Here is a 15,422-nt window from a genome sequence, read left to right as displayed (position 1 = left end):
TATCATGATCTCATAGATATTTTGAGAATATATTATTATAATTTTAAATTATAAAATATTATCTTGATTCTATCAATAATAAAGATTAGAACTCAAAATGATTTTCGAAATTATGAAATTATTTAATAATTATTTTTTTAAAAATAAAATATATAATTATTATATTTTATAATTTTTATTTATGCATATAAATTAATAATATTATCAATAAAAATTTAGTAAGTGATAATCATCAGTACCACAAAGAATCGAGATCATGATTAAGGGATTCTAAATCATGATTTATCACGATCTCCTAAATATTTTAAAATTATATTATCATAATCTTAAATTATAAAATTTATAATAATAGATTATCATGATTCTATCAATAAAAAAGAATATGTTTTTTTCTAAATTATGAAATAATATAGATATCATTGAGATAAAATTATCACGATCTTATAGATATTTTAAAAATATATTATTATAATTTTAAATTATAAAATATTATCTTGATTCAATCAATAATAAATATTAAAATAATTTAATAATTTTTATTATTATTTTTTTAATATTTTTTTATACATATAAATTTATAATTATTATCAGTAAAAATTTATTGAGTGATAATCATCGGTTCTAAATGATGATAAACCATGATATGATTTATTACTATCGCATTAATATTTTAATATTATATTCTCATAATCATAAATTATAAAATTTATAATAATATATTATCATGATTCTATTAATAAAAAATAACATGTTTTTCTAAATTATTAAATAATATAGATATCATTGAGAAAAGATTATCATGATCTCAAAAATATTTTAAGAATATATTATTATAATTTTAAATTATAAAATATTATCTTAATTCTATTAATAATAAAGATTAGATCTCAAAATGATTTATGAAATTATGAAATAATTTAATAAATATTTTATTATTATTTTTTAAATAAAATATATAATAATTATAGTATTATTTGTTCATATAAATTTATAATCATTAAAATAAAAATTTAGTGAGTAAGAATCATCGGTACCATTAATTCATCACGTCTTAGGGTGAGTTTTATATCCATTACCAAAAATCTCTCTAAAATAAGTTAATGTAACAAATAATCAAGATCATGATTAAGTGATATGATTTATCAAGATCTTCGTAATATTTTAATATTATATTATCATAATCCTAAATGATAGATTCTATCAATAATAATGAACATGTTTTTCTAAATTATGAAATAATATATATATTATTGAGATAAAATTATCACGATCACATAGATATTTTGAGAATATATTATTATAATTTTACATTATAAAGTATTATCTTGATTCTATCAATAATAAAGATTAGATCTCAAAATGATTTTTAAAATTATGAAATAATTTAATAAATATTTTTATAATTATTTTTTAAAATAAATCGATATCATGACTAAGGGATTCTAAATCATGATAAACCATGATATGTTTTATCACGATCTCCTTAGTATTTTAATATTTTATTAATATAATCTTGAATTATAAAATTTATAATAATATATTATCATGATTCTATAAATAATAAACAACATTTTTTCTAAATTATGAAATAATATATATATCATTGAGATAATATTATCATGATCTCATAGATATTTTGAGAATATATTATTATAATTTTAAATTATAAAATATTATCTTAATTTTATTAATAATAAAGATTAGATCTCAAAATTATTTATGAAATTATGAAATAATTTAATAAATATTTTTATAATTATTTTTAAATAACATATATAATTATTATATTTTATAATTATTATTTTTACATATAAATTTATAATCATTATTAATAAAAATTTAGTGAGTCATACTCATTAATACCGTTAATTTATGGCCTCTTAGGGTGAGCTTTATATTCATACCAAAAATCTCTCTATATTAAGTTTGTGTAACAAAAAATCATGATCACGATCAAGGGATTATCACGATCTCCTTAATATTTTAATATTATATTATCATAATCTTATATTATATAATTTATAATAATATATTATCATGATTCTATTAATAATAAAGAACATGCTTTTCTAAATTATGAAATAATATAAATATCATTGAGATAAGATTATCACGATCTCATCGATATTTTAAGAATATATTATTATACTTTTAAATTATAAAATATTATCTTGATTATATCATTGATAAAGATTAGATCTCAAAAAGATTTCCAAAATTATGAAATAATTTAATAAATATTTATTATATAATTATTTTTTAAATAAAAAATATAATTATATTTTTATAATATTTATTTATGAATATAAATCTATAATAATAATTATTAAAAATTCAGTGAGTCATGCTCATCAATGCCGTTAATTTATGACGTCTTAGAATGAATTAGTATAACAAAAAATCGTGATCACGGTCAAGTGATTATAAATCATCATAAACCATGATATGATTTATCTGTTGAATCTCGAATTTTGATGATGAAACTAATTGATTGCGTTTAGATGTTTAATTGCATTTTGAGTAATGCAGGTCTACTCGATCAGGATTAGACAGTTAACGCACGAGGAATTGACGTTGCGCCGGACGAGATCACGATAGGATATTGGATGGCAAAAGGCTTCGAATATTGGGCATTGGGCCAAGAGCGGAATTGTGCCAAGGATATCGGGGTTGCGGAGGTCAACCGCCTATTGGGCAACAAGCCGCAAGAGAGGACGATGCGCCGAAGAATCGGACGAAGCGCCAACCAATGACGTGCCGGGCAACAGAATGTCAATTCGCATTGTAATAATTGTCTAGATCGGAGTAGAGTTTTGGCTTATGTGTGCAGGATTAACTACGATAACGACGCAGACATAAAGCGAAACAAAGTGTTGGAGTCAAGCGCGAAGGATTTGTTATGAGTTCGAGAGTTCGACGGAAGTCCGAAGGTTCGTCGGGAATGCTGCCGGAACTAGCCGAGAATGAGTAGGGAGCTAGCCGAAGGGTTTTTCAGAAGCTCGCCGAAAGGTTCGTTGGAAGTTCGCGGAGCTCGCCGAGAAAGATCAGAGCTTGCCGAAGAAGCTCATTGGAACTCGCCAAGATCAAATCGTGAAGTCTAGGAGCTTGCCGGGAGTCCGCAGAATGGTTTCCGAGAGTTCGTCGGAAGACCGTCGGAAGTTCGCCGGAAGCTCGAAGGAAAAAGTCTTGACTTGCGGACTTTGTAATAGCCTAGAAAATGTCTTTAAATTCGAAGTTAGCACGTTAATTAGGGTTAGGATTAAGTATTAATCCTATAACCCAAGTAGGGGCCAATTGGGCTCGAGTTCGGACTGGTTTGGGCCAAGTTTGAAGCCTAACCAGTGAGCTGAAATAGTGTAGGCGGTGGCACCGCCCAGAACCCGAGAACCGAGCGATGGCACCGCTGGATTGAGCGGTGGCACCGCTCAGCACCCGAGAGGTCGGGCGGTGGCACTGCCAGCATCGAGAACCCAAGAGAATTCAAAATTTGGAGTGCAAATTTGAATCCTCTTGGGGCCTATAAATACCCCTCAATTCTCAGCTGAGATTACAACCTTTGAGAAAGCAATAGATTGAGATAAAAGTCTTAGAGAAGTCTTTAGCAAGTCTTGTTCTCAATTGCTTGAGTGTTCACCTCCTTCTTTCTCTTCAAAAATTTGCAAGAGTGTGAAACATTTGTAAAAGGTTGTAAGAGGGGTATTTGTCATTCCCCTTCAAAGAGATTTGTTAGTGGAAGTTGGGAGCCTCATTGAAGAAGGCTTCGCAAGTGGATGTAGGTCATTTGACCGAACCACTTTAAATTGGCGTGTTCTCTGGTTTGCATTTACTTATTGCTATTTACCTTACTGCAAACTTTCATATATGCTTTACTTTCTCATTACTTTTGCTGCACACCTTTACGAATATGCTTTCAAGTTAAGCACTTCCAAGTTCGATTTTTATCGTACGAAAGATTTTCCAAAACCGATGTTTTAATCCGCTGCACTAATTCACCCCCCCCTCTTAGTGCCGCTCCGATCCTAACAATTGGTATCAGAGCCTGGTATTTTTCATTTCAGATTTACACCCGAGGGAAATGACTCTTCATGGCTTTCAAGAGGGCTTATCGGTTGTTCGTCCACCGTTGTTTAACGGATTGGACTACACTTATTGGAAAACTCGAATGAGAGTTTTCTTGATTTCTATGAATTTGGATTTATGGAATATCGTTGAAAACGGTTTTCAACTTCCCTTTAAACCGATGAACGAATGGTCGGATTTGGAGAAGAAGTATTTTTCTTTAAACGCAAAGGCTATGAATGCCTTATTTTGTGCTTTGGACAAAAATGAGTTCAATCGGATTTCTACGTGCGAAACGGCTTTTGATATTTGGCGAACACTTGAAATCACGCACGAGGGAACTAGTAGAGTAATAGACTCGAAAGTTAACATTTTATTGCATGATTTTGAGCTTTTTCAAATGCAACTAAGCGAGACTATAGGTGACATGTACACCCGTTTCACGGATGTCATCAATAATCTAAGAGTTCTTGGTAAATCTTTTTCGAATTTGGATCTCGTAAGCAAGATCTTAAGATCCCTTCCAAAAAGGTGGGATCCTAAAATAACCGCAATACAAGAAACAAAAGATTTAAATATTTTTCCACTTGAAAAACTAATTGGTTCGTTGATGACATATGAAATGGTGCACAATACACATGATGAACATGATGAACAAAACCACCTTCCAAAGAATAGGAAGGATTTGGAACTCGGGACAAATGAATACCACTTGAGTCATCACTAAATCTTAATAGGTTTATTAAACAAAAATCTAAAATAGACAATGAACTTGAACGAAGGAAGAGGCCAAAGAAGAGGAAGGCAACCAAGGATGATTCAAGAACTTCCAAAGGTGAAACGGCGAATTGGGCTTTCCGAGAGTTCGTCGAAAGACCGTCGGAAGTTCGCCGGAAGCTCGAAGGAAAAAGTCTTGACTTGCGGACTTTGTAATAGCTTAGAAAATATCTTTAAATTCGTAGTTAACACGTTAATTAGGGTTAGGATTAAGTGTTAATCCTATAACCCAAGTAGGGGCCAATTGGGCCCGAGTTCGGACTGGTTTGGGCCAAGTTTGAAGCCTAACCAGTGAGCTGAAATAGTGTAGGCGGTGGCACCGCCCAGAACCCAAGAACTGAGCGGTGGCACCGCCCAGCACCCGAGAGGTCGGGCGGTGGCACTACCAGCCTCGAGAACCCAAGAGAATTCAAAATTTGGAGCCCAAATTTGAATCCTCTTAGGGCCTATAAATACCCCTCAATTCTCAGCTGAGATTACAACCTTTGAGAAAGCAATAGATTGAGATAAAAGTCTTAGAGAAGTCTTTAGCAAGTCTTGTTCTCAATTGCTTGAGTGTTCACCTCCTTCTTTCTCTTCAAAAATTTGCAAGAGTGTGAACCATTTGTAAAAGGTTGTAAGAGGGGTATTTGTCCTTCCCCTTCAAAGAGATTTGTTAGTGGAAGTTGGGAGCCTCATTGAAGAAGGCTTCGCAAGTGGATGTAGGTCATTTGACCGAACCACTTTAAATTGGCGTGTTCTCTGGTTTGCATTTACTTATTGCTATTTACCTTACTGCAAACTTTCATATATGCTTTACTTTCTCATTACTTTTGCTGCACACCTTTACGAATATGCTTTCAAGTTAAGCACTTCCAAGTTCGATTTTTATCGTACGAAAGATTTTCCAAAACCGATGTTTTAATCCGCTGCACTAATTCACCCCCCCCTCTTAGTGCCGCTCCGATCCTAACAATTGGTATCAGAGCCTGGTATTTTTCATTTCGGATTTACACCCGAGGGAAATGACTCTTCATGGCTTTCAAGAGGGCTTATCGGTTGTTCGTCCACCGTTGTTTAACGGATTGGACTACACTTATTGGAAAACTCGAATGAGAGTTTTCTTGATTTCTATGAATTTGGATTTATGGAATATCGTTGAAAACGGTTTTCAACTTCCCTTTAAACCGATGAACGAATGGTCGGATTTGGAGAAGAAGTATTTTTCTTTAAACGCAAAGGCTATGAATGCCTTATTTTGTGCTTTGGACAAAAATGAGTTCAATCGGATTTCTACGTGCGAAACGGCTTTTGATATTTAGCGAACACTTGAAATCACGCACGAGGGAACTAGTAGAGTAATAGACTCGAAAGTTAACATTTTATTGCATGATTTTGAGCTTTTTCAAATGCAACTAAGCGAGACTATAGGTGACATGTACACCCGTTTCACGGATGTCATCAATAATCTAAGAGTTCTTGGTAAATCTTTTTCGAATTTGGATCTCGTAAGCAAGATCTTAAGATCCCTTCCAAAAAGGTGGGATCCTAAAATAACCGCAATACAAGAAACAAAAGATTTAAATATTTTTCCACTTGAAAAACTAATTGGTTCGTTGATGACATATGAAATGGTGCACAATACACATGATGAACATGATGAACAAAACCACCTTCCAAAGAATAGGAAGGATTTGGAACTCCGGACAAATGAATACCACTTGAGTCATCACTAAATCTTAATAGGTTTATTAAACAAAAATCTAAAATAGACAATGAACTTGAACGAAGGAAGAGGCCAAAGAAGAGGAAGGCAACCAAGGATGATTCAAGAACTTCCAAAGGTGAAACGGCGAATTGGGCTTTCCGAGAGTTCGTCGAAAGACCGTCGGAAGTTCGCCGGAAGCTCGAAGGAAAAAGTCTTGACTTGCGGACTTTGTAATAGCTTAGAAAATATCTTTAAATTCGTAGTTAACACGTTAATTAGGGTTAGGATTAAGTGTTAATCCTATAACCCAAGTAGGGGCCAATTGGGCCCGAGTTCGGACTGGTTTGGGCCAAGTTTGAAGCCCAACCAGTGAGCTGAAATAGTGTAGGCGGTGGCACCGCCCAGAACCCGAGAACTGAGCGGTGGCACCGCCCAGCACCCGAGAGGTCGGGCGGTGGCACTACCAGCCTCGAGAACCCAAGAGAATTCAAAATTTGGAGCCCAAATTTGAATCCTCTTAGGGCCTATAAACACCCCTCAATTCTCAGCTGAGATTACAACCTTTGAGAAAGCAATAGATTGAGATAAAAGTCTTAGAGAAGTCTTTAGCAAGTCTTGTTCTCAATTGCTTGAGTGTTCACCTCCTTCTTTCTCTTCAAAAATTTGCAAGAGTGTGAACCATTTGTAAAAGGTTGTAAGAGGGGTATTTGTCCTTCCCCTTCAAAGAGATTTGTTAGTGGAAGTTGGGAGCCTCATTGAAGAAGGCTTCGCAAGTGGATGTAGGTCATTTGACCGAACCACTTTAAATTGGCGTGTTCTCTGGTTTGCATTTACTTATTGCTATTTACCTTACTGCAAACTTTCATATATGCTTTACTTTCTCATTACTTTTGCTGCACACCTTTACGAATATGCTTTCAAGTTAAGCACTTCCAAGTTCGATTTTTATCGTACGAAAGATTTTCCAAAACCGATGTTTTAATCCGCTGCACTAATTCACCCCCCCCTCTTAGTGCCGCTCCGATCCTAACAATTGGTATCAGAGCCTGGTATTTTTCATTTCGGATTTACACCCGAGGGAAATGACTCTTCATGGCTTTCAAGAGGGCTTATCGGTTGTTCGTCCACCGTTGTTTAACGGATTGGACTACACTTATTGGAAAACTCGAATGAGAGTTTTCTTGATTTCGATGAATTTGGATTTATGGAATATCGTTGAAAACGGTTTTCAACTTCCCTTTAAACCGATGAACGAATGGTCGGATTTGGAGAAGAAGTATTTTTCTTTAAACGCAAAGGCTATGAATGCCTTATTTTGTGCTTTGGACAAAAATGAGTTCAATCGGATTTCTACGTGCGAAACGGCTTTTGATATTTGGCGAACACTTGAAATCACGCACGAGGGAACTAGTAGAGTAATAGACTCGAAAGTTAACATTTTATTGCATGATTTTGAGCTTTTTCAAATGCAACTAAGCGAGACTATAGGTGACATGTACACCCGTTTCACGGATGTCATCAATAATCTAAGAGTTCTTGGTAAATCTTTTTCGAATTTGGATCTCGTAAGCAAGATCTTAAGATCCCTTCCAAAAAGGTGGGATCCTAAAATAACCGCAATACAAGAAACAAAAGATTTAAATATTTTTCCACTTGAAAAACTAATTGGTTCGTTGATGACATATGAAATGGTGCACAATACACATGATGAACATGATGAACAAAACCACCTTCCAAAGAATAGGAAGGATTTGGAACTCCGGACAAATGAATACCACTTGAGTCATCACTAAATCTTAATAGGTTTATTAAACAAAAATCTAAAATAGACAATGAACTTGAACGAAGGAAGAGGCCAAAGAAGAGGAAGGCAACCAAGGATGATTCAAGAACTTCCAAAGGTGAAACGGCGAATTGGGCTTTCCGAGAGTTCGTCGAAAGACCGTCGGAAGTTCGCCGGAAGCTCGAAGGAAAAAGTCTTGACTTGCGGACTTTGTAATAGCTTAGAAAATATCTTTAAATTCATAGTTAACACGTTAATTAGGGTTAGGATTAAGTGTTAATCCTATAACCCAAGTAGGGGCCAATTGGGCCCGAGTTCGGACTGGTTTGGGCCAAGTTTGAAGCCCAACCAGTGAGCTGAACTAGTGTAGGCGGTGGCACCGCCCAGAACCCGAGAACTGAGCGGTGGCACCGCCCAGCACCCGAGAGGTCGGGCGGTGGCACTACCAGCCTCGAGAACCCAAGAGAATTCAAAATTTGGAGCCCAAATTTGAATCCTCTTAGGGCCTATAAATACCCCTCAATTCTCAGCTGAGATTACAACCTTTGAGAAAGCAATAGATTGAGATAAAAGTCTTAGAGAAGTCTTTAGCAAGTCTTGTTCTCAATTGCTTGAGTGTTCACCTCCTTCTTTCTCTTCAAAAATTTGCAAGAGTGTGAACCATTTGTAAAAGTTTGTAAGAGGGGTATTTGTCCTTCCCCTTCAAAGAGATTTGTTAGTGGAAGTTGGGAGCCTCATTGAAGAAGGCTTCGCAAGTGGATGTAGGTCATTTGACCGAACCACTTTAAATTGGCGTGTTCTCTGGTTTGCATTTACTTATTGCTATTTACCTTACTGCAAACTTTCATATATGCTTTACTTTCTCATTACTTTTGCTGCACACCTTTACGAATATGCTTTCAAGTTAAGCACTTCCAAGTTCGATTTTTATCGTACGAAAGATTTTCCAAAACCGATGTTTTAATCCGCTGCACTAATTCACCCCCCCCTCTTAGTGCCGCTCCGATCCTAACAATTGGTATCAGAGCCTGGTATTTTTCATTTCGGATTTACACCCGAGGGAAATGACTCTTCATGGCTTTCAAGAGGGCTTATCGGTTGTTCGTCCACCGTTGTTTAACGGATTGGACTACACTTATTGGAAAACTCGAATGAGAGTTTTCTTGATTTCGATGAATTTGGATTTATGGAATATCGTTGAAAACGGTTTTCAACTTCCCTTTAAACCGATGAACGAATGGTCGGATTTGGAGAAGAAGTATTTTTCTTTAAACGCAAAGGCTATGAATGCCTTATTTTGTGCTTTGGACAAAAATGAGTTTAATCGGATTTCTACGTGCGAAACGGCTTTTGATATTTGGCGAACACTTGAAATCACGCACGAGGGAACTAGTAGAGTAATAGACTCGAAAGTTAACATTTTATTGCATGATTTTGAGCTTTTTCAAATGCAACTAAGCGAGACTATAGGTGACATGTACACCCGTTTCACGGATATCATCAATAATCTAAGAGTTCTTGGTAAATCTTTTTCGAATTTGGATCTCGTAAGCAAGATCTTAAGATCCCTTCCAAAAAGGTGGGATCCTAAAATAACCACAATACAAGAAACAAAAGATTTAAATATTTTTCCACTTGAAAAACTAATTGGTTCGTTGATGACATATGAAATGGTGCACAATACACATGATGAACATGATGAACAAAACCACCTTCCAAAGAATAGGAAGGATTTGGAACTCCGGACAAATGAATACCACTTGAGTCATCACTAAATCTTAATAGGTTTATTAAACAAAAATCTAAAATAGACAATGAACTTGAACGAAGGAAGAGGCCAAAGAAGAGGAAGGCAACCAAGGATGATTCAAGAACTTCCAAAGGTGAAACGGCGAATTGGGCTTTCCGAGAGTTCGTCGAAAGACCGTCGGAAGTTCGCCGGAAGCTCGAAGGAAAAAGTCTTGACTTGCGGACTTTGTAATAGCTTAGAAAATATCTTTAAATTCGTAGTTAACACGTTAATTAGGGTTAGGATTAAGTGTTAATCCTATAACCCAAGTAGGGGCCAATTGGGCCCGAGTTCGGACTGGTTTGGGCCAAGTTTGAAGCCCAACCAGTGAGCTGAAATAGTGTAGGCGGTGGCACCGCCCAGAACCCGAGAACTGAGCGGTGGCACCGCCCAGCACCCGAGAGGTCGGGCGGTGGCACTACCAGCCTCGAGAACCCAAGAGAATTCAAAATTTGGAGCCCAAATTTGAATCCTCTTAGGGCCTATAAACACCCCTCAATTCTCAGCTGAGATTACAACCTTTGAGAAAGCAATAGATTGAGATAAAAGTCTTAGAGAAGTCTTTAGCAAGTCTTGTTCTCAATTGCTTGAGTGTTCACCTCCTTCTTTCTCTTCAAAAATTTGCAAGAGTGTGAACCATTTGTAAAAGGTTGTAAGAGGGGTATTTGTCCTTCCCCTTCAAAGAGATTTGTTAGTGGAAGTTGGGAGCCTCATTGAAGAAGGCTTCGCAAGTGGATGTAGGTCATTTGACCGAACCACTTTAAATTGGCGTGTTCTCTGGTTTGCATTTACTTATTGCTATTTACCTTACTGCAAACTTTCATATATGCTTTACTTTCTCATTACTTTTGCTGCACACCTTTACGAATATGCTTTCAAGTTAAGCACTTCCAAGTTCGATTTTTATCGTACGAAAGATTTTCCAAAACCGATGTTTTAATCCGCTGCACTAATTCACCCCCCCCTCTTAGTGCCGCTCCGATCCTAACAATTGGTATCAGAGCCTGGTATTTTTCATTTCGGATTTACACCCGAGGGAAATGACTCTTCATGGCTTTCAAGAGGGCTTATCGGTTGTTCGTCCACCGTTGTTTAACGGATTGGACTACACTTATTGGAAAACTCGAATGAGAGTTTTCTTGATTTCGATGAATTTGGATTTATGGAATATCGTTGAAAACGGTTTTCAACTTCCCTTTAAACCGATGAACGAATGGTCGGATTTGGAGAAGAAGTATTTTTCTTTAAACGCAAAGGCTATGAATGCCTTATTTTGTGCTTTGGACAAAAATGAGTTCAATCGGATTTCTACGTGCGAAACGGCTTTTGATATTTGGCGAACACTTGAAATCACGCACGAGGGAACTAGTAGAGTAATAGACTCGAAAGTTAACATTTTATTGCATGATTTTGAGCTTTTTCAAATGCAACTAAGCGAGACTATAGGTGACATGTACACCCGTTTCACGGATGTCATCAATAATCTAAGAGTTCTTGGTAAATCTTTTTCGAATTTGGATCTCGTAAGCAAGATCTTAAGATCCCTTCCAAAAAGGTGGGATCCTAAAATAACCGCAATACAAGAAACAAAAGATTTAAATATTTTTCCACTTGAAAAACTAATTGGTTCGTTGATGACATATGAAATGGTGCACAATACACATGATGAACATGATGAACAAAACCACCTTCCAAAGAATAGGAAGGATTTGGAACTCCGGACAAATGAATACCACTTGAGTCATCACTAAATCTTAATAGGTTTATTAAACAAAAATCTAAAATAGACAATGAACTTGAACGAAGGAAGAGGCCAAAGAAGAGGAAGGCAACCAAGGATGATTCAAGAACTTCCAAAGGTGAAACGGCGAATTGGGCTTTCCGAGAGTTCGTCGAAAGACCGTCGGAAGTTCGCCGGAAGCTCGAAGGAAAAAGTCTTGACTTGCGGACTTTGTAATAGCTTAGAAAATATCTTTAAATTCATAGTTAACACGTTAATTAGGGTTAGGATTAAGTGTTAATCCTATAACCCAAGTAGGGGCCAATTGGGCCCGAGTTCGGACTGGTTTGGGCCAAGTTTGAAGCCCAACCAGTGAGCTGAACTAGTGTAGGCGGTGGCACCGCCCAGAACCCGAGAACTGAGCGGTGGCACCGCCCAGCACCCGAGAGGTCGGGCGGTGGCACTACCAGCCTCGAGAACCCAAGAGAATTCAAAATTTGGAGCCCAAATTTGAATCCTCTTAGGGCCTATAAATACCCCTCAATTCTCAGCTGAGATTACAACCTTTGAGAAAGCAATAGATTGAGATAAAAGTCTTAGAGAAGTCTTTAGCAAGTCTTGTTCTCAATTGCTTGAGTGTTCACCTCCTTCTTTCTCTTCAAAAATTTGCAAGAGTGTGAACCATTTGTAAAAGTTTGTAAGAGGGGTATTTGTCCTTCCCCTTCAAAGAGATTTGTTAGTGGAAGTTGGGAGCCTCATTGAAGAAGGCTTCGCAAGTGGATGTAGGTCATTTGACCGAACCACTTTAAATTGGCGTGTTCTCTGGTTTGCATTTACTTATTGCTATTTACCTTACTGCAAACTTTCATATATGCTTTACTTTCTCATTACTTTTGCTGCACACCTTTACGAATATGCTTTCAAGTTAAGCACTTCCAAGTTCGATTTTTATCGTACGAAAGATTTTCCAAAACCGATGTTTTAATCCGCTGCACTAATTCACCCCCCCCCCTCTTAGTGCCGCTCCGATCCTAATAATTGGTATCAGAGCCTGGTATTTTTCATTTCGGATTTACACCCGAGGGAAATGACTCTTCATGGCTTTCAAGAGGGCTTATCGGTTGTTCGTCCACCGTTGTTTAACGGATTGGACTACACTTATTGGAAAACTCGAATGAGAGTTTTCTTGATTTCGATGAATTTGGATTTATGGAATATCGTTGAAAACGGTTTTCAACTTCCCTTTAAACCGATGAACGAATGGTCGGATTTGGAGAAGAAGTATTTTTCTTTAAACGCAAAGGCTATGAATGCCTTATTTTGTGCTTTGGACAAAAATGAGTTCAATCGGATTTCTACGTGCGAAACGGCTTTTGATATTTGGCGAACACTTGAAATCACGCACGAGGGAACTAGTAGAGTAATAGACTCGAAAGTTAACATTTTATTGCATGATTTTGAGCTTTTTCAAATGCAACTAAGCGAGACTATAGGTGACATGTACACCCGTTTCACGGATATCATCAATAATCAAAGAGTTCTTGGTAAATCTTTTTCGAATTTGGATCTCGTAAGCAAGATCTTAAGATCCCTTCCAAAAAGGTGGGATCCTAAAATAACCACAATACAAGAAACAAAAGATTTAAATATTTTTCCACTTGAAAAACTAATTGGTTCGTTGATGACATATGAAATGGTGCACAATACACATGATGAACATGATGAACAAAACCACCTTCCAAAGAATAGGAAGGATTTGGAACTCCGGACAAATGAATACCACTTGAGTCATCACTAAATCTTAATAGGTTTATTAAACAAAAATCTAAAATAGACAATGAACTTGAACGAAGGAAGAGGCCAAAGAAGAGGAAGGCAACCAAGGATGATTCAAGAACTTCCAAAGGTGAAACGGCGAATTGGGCTTTCCGAGAGTTCGTCGAAAGACCGTCGGAAGTTCGCCGGAAGCTCGAAGGAAAAAGTCTTGACTTGCGGACTTTGTAATAGCTTAGAAAATATCTTTAAATTCGTAGTTAACACGTTAATTAGGGTTAGGATTAAGTGTTAATCCTATAACCCAAGTAGGGGCCAATTGGGCCCGAGTTCGGACTGGTTTGGGCCAAGTTTGAAGCCCAACCAGTGAGCTGAAATAGTGTAGGCGGTGGCACCGCCCAGAACCCGAGAACTGAGCGGTGGCACCGCCCAGCACCCGAGAGGTCGGGCGGTGGCACTACCAGCCTCGAGAACCCAAGAGAATTCAAAATTTGGAGCCCAAATTTGAATCCTCTTAGGGCCTATAAATACCCCTCAATTCTCAGCTGAGATTACAACCTTTGAGAAAGCAATAGATTGAGATAAAAGTCTTAGAGAAGTCTTTAGCAAGTCTTGTTCTCAATTGCTTGAGTGTTCACCTCCTTCTTTCTCTTCAAAAATTTGCAAGAGTGTGAACCATTTGTAAAAGGTTGTAAGAGGGGTATTTGTCCTTCCCCTTCAAAGAGATTTGTTAGTGGAAGTTGGGAGCCTCATTGAAGAAGGCTTCGCAAGTGGATGTAGGTCATTTGACCGAACCACTTTAAATTGGCGTGTTCTCTGGTTTGCATTTACTTATTGCTATTTACCTTACTGCAAACTTTCATATATGCTTTACTTTCTCATTACTTTTGCTGCACACCTTTACGAATATGCTTTCAAGTTAAGCACTTCCAAGTTCGATTTTTATCGTACGAAAGATTTTCCAAAACCGATGTTTTAATCCGCTGCACTAATTCACCCCCCCCTCTTAGTGCCGCTCCGATCCTAACAATTGGTATCAGAGCCTGGTATTTTTCATTTCGGATTTACACCCGAGGGAAATGACTCTTCATGGCTTTCAAGAGGGCTTATCGGTTGTTCGTCCACCGTTGTTTAACGGATTGGACTACACTTATTGGAAAACTCGAATGAGAGTTTTCTTGATTTCTATGAATTTGGATTTATGGAATATCGTTGAAAACGGTTTTCAACTTCCCTTTAAACCGATGAACGAATGGTCGGATTTGGAGAAGAAGTATTTTTCTTTAAACGCAAAGGCTATGAATGCCTTATTTTGTGCTTTGGACAAAAATGAGTTCAATCGGATTTCTACGTGCGAAACGGCTTTTGATATTTGGCGAACACTTGAAATCACGCACGAGGGAACTAGTAGAGTAATAGACTCGAAAGTTAACATTTTATTGCATGATTTTGAGCTTTTTCAAATGCAACTAAGCGAGACTATAGGTGACATGTACACCCGTTTCACGGATGTCATCAATAATCTAAGAGTTCTTGGTAAATCTTTTTCGAATTTGGATCTCGTAAGCAAGATCTTAAGATCCCTTCCAAAAAGGTGGGATCCTAAAATAACCGCAATACAAGAAACAAAAGATTTAAATATTTTTCCACTTGAAAAACTAATTGGTTCGTTGATGACATATGAAATGGTGCACAATACACATGATGAACATGATGAACAAAACCACCTTCCAAAGAATAGGAAGGATTTGGAACTCCGGACAAATGAATACCACTTGAGTCATCACTAAATCTTAATAGGTTTATTAAACAAAAATCTAAAATAGACAATGAA

The sequence above is a fragment of the Musa acuminata genome, chromosome BXJ1-6 (genome assembly GCF_036884655.1).
Source record: "Musa acuminata AAA Group cultivar baxijiao chromosome BXJ1-6, Cavendish_Baxijiao_AAA, whole genome shotgun sequence".
Classification (NCBI taxonomy): Eukaryota; Viridiplantae; Streptophyta; class Magnoliopsida; order Zingiberales; family Musaceae; genus Musa; species Musa acuminata.
The sequence above is the reverse complement of the archived record's forward strand: the minus strand, read 5'-3'. Positions refer to the sequence as shown.